Consider the following 2,269-nt stretch of genomic DNA (forward strand, 5'->3'; position numbering starts at 1 on the left):
TATCTGGATGAGCCGCAGCATTGAGCATCACTGAGCAGACAGGAGGGGGTGGTGAGGGGTGGCCTTGGTGCACTGGACCCTGGGGAGGGAACTCGGGCTGTGTGATCCCCACTCTCAAGCTGCTGGGAGTAGCCTGCCCCCAGATTTTCAACCAGGGCCAATCAGGTGTCCTGGGGAGGCCTCTGGCGAGGGCGAACTTGGGCCACATCAGTGTCAACAGTCCCCACCCCCTGCAACTCTCCAGTAAATAAGGGATGGATTAAAGCAGATGAGGGCTAATTTGCCACCAGGTCCCTCTGTTCTCTCCCCAGGCCAACAGCTGGTGCTAGGCAGAATACACTTTCCAGCTCCCTTTTTTTAAAAAAATTAATTAATTTATTTATTTGTTTTGGCTGTGTTGGGTCTTCGTTGCTGTGCACAGGCTTTCTCCAGTTGCGGTGAGCGGGGGGCTACTCTTCTTGCAGTGCGCAGACTTCTCACTGTCGTGGCTTCTCTTGTTGCAGAGCATGGGCTCTAGGCGCGCACAGGCCTCAGCAGTTGTGGCACGTGGGCTCAGTAGCTGTGGCTCGCAGGCTCTAGAGCACAGGCTCAGCAGTTGTGGCGCACAGGCTCAGCCGCTCCGCGGCATGTGGGATCTTCCCGGGCCAGGGCTCGAACCCGTGTCCCCTGCATTGGCAGGCAGACTATCAACCGCTGTGCCACCAGGGAAGCCCTCCTGCTCCCTTTCTAACTCAGGCATCCCATGGGAGGCAGAGATGGTCAGGCCTAACTTTTGAACCCATGTGTCTCACTGGAGAAGGGATATCCCGAGTGCCAGCACACTGTTCTGCCCGCTGAGGGCTGACACCTCATTTCCAAAGGATGCCAAGGAGTCAGGTCAGTTTCCACACTTGAAGCATAAAGCACATGACTTGGAATCAGTTCCCAGGAAAGGACAGTTCTTTGTGCCCGAGAGCAAAGCCAGTGGGGAACACGTGGCAGAAAGAGGTCAGCTGTTAACATTCCCCTTCTCTCGCCAATCCCCATCAAGAACACAGTACGGCAGTTTTCTAGTCACACGATCCGCACGTGAGAGTAGATAAATATACCTCATGTCTTCCTCCTCCTGCCAGTGCAGCAATGAGAAGTGGGGCTGCTGGGCTGGTTAGGAGGCTTCCATGGCAGGGTGGAGACAGTGGTTGGTCTGGTATCACCCAAAGGGCTTAAGTATGCTTGGGACGGGACTCCCTGCCTGTTAATAAAGAAGTGATGGGGGCACAGGACCTGTGATCGATCTGAGATCCATCTCCTTTTTATTTCTTCAGCTGATGTGAGGGTGGACTGGCTCTAAGGACAAGCTATTTGCTTGCAAAAATGCAGGCGCTGGTGACAAAGGAAACACAGTAAGGAGACGGATAGCTCTAAAGGAGCCTTGCCACTCTTGCACAGAACAGCCACCCTGGCTGTGTCCTTTTGAGGCTGATTAAGAGGCATTGTTGTTACAAGAAAAGCACATACTGTTCTCTATATGCTTGAGAACAACTTGCCTCTTCCTTTAGCTCAGATGCTCTTCAGGCCCCTGCTAGGTTTAAACACAGGTACTGAGCTGGGTCCAATCGCAGTCTGCCTCCCATGCCAACCCCTGGTCTCCTAATGAGCCCTATCCCACCCCCTGCCCACCCCCAAAAATCCCCACCAAAATTTCAGATCTGCAGCCCTTGCTAAAACCAAAATCGACCTGCTGCCTTCCCTGCGGTGCTGGGGTGAGGGAGAGTAGAAAAACAGAAACTGTGGCCAGCGTTCTCTCTTGGGTAGAGCTGGGTTCTGGCCTGGCCTTCCACCCTGGGAAGGGACCTTGGGGAACTGTGTTTTCTCCAGACTCTTTAGCCTTCTGGAAGCGACTGAGGCAAGGTCCCTTTGGATTCCTCTCCTAAGCTTCTTACTAACAGGCTCTGAGGCCAAAGCCCTGCTCCAGGGGTCGGAGAGTTGAGTGGAGGAATTCACTTGCTGGTAAGGAAGGCACTGCTGTTCACTTGAGTCTATGGGCAGAGTATGCCTGCTTTGATCTGGGCAAAACTGGCTTAGGGAAGAACACAGCAGGAACACCTGCACCAGGCCCTGCCCTCTGGAGTCCCCCCCCGACAGGTGCTCTGGGGGCTTGTGCCAATGCCAGGAGGGCCTTGTGGCTGAAGCCCTTTTCGGGCTGTGGCCTAGGTCTGCCAAGGTCAGGAGGACAGGGTCCTGCCCTGGTCCCAGTGCGGATAGCTCCGAGAGACCAGGGCCCCCTCCT

The sequence above is a fragment of the Mesoplodon mirus genome (assembly GCF_964341445.2).
Source record: "Mesoplodon mirus genome assembly, chromosome: 18".
NCBI classification, from domain to species: Eukaryota; Metazoa; Chordata; class Mammalia; order Artiodactyla; family Ziphiidae; genus Mesoplodon; species Mesoplodon mirus.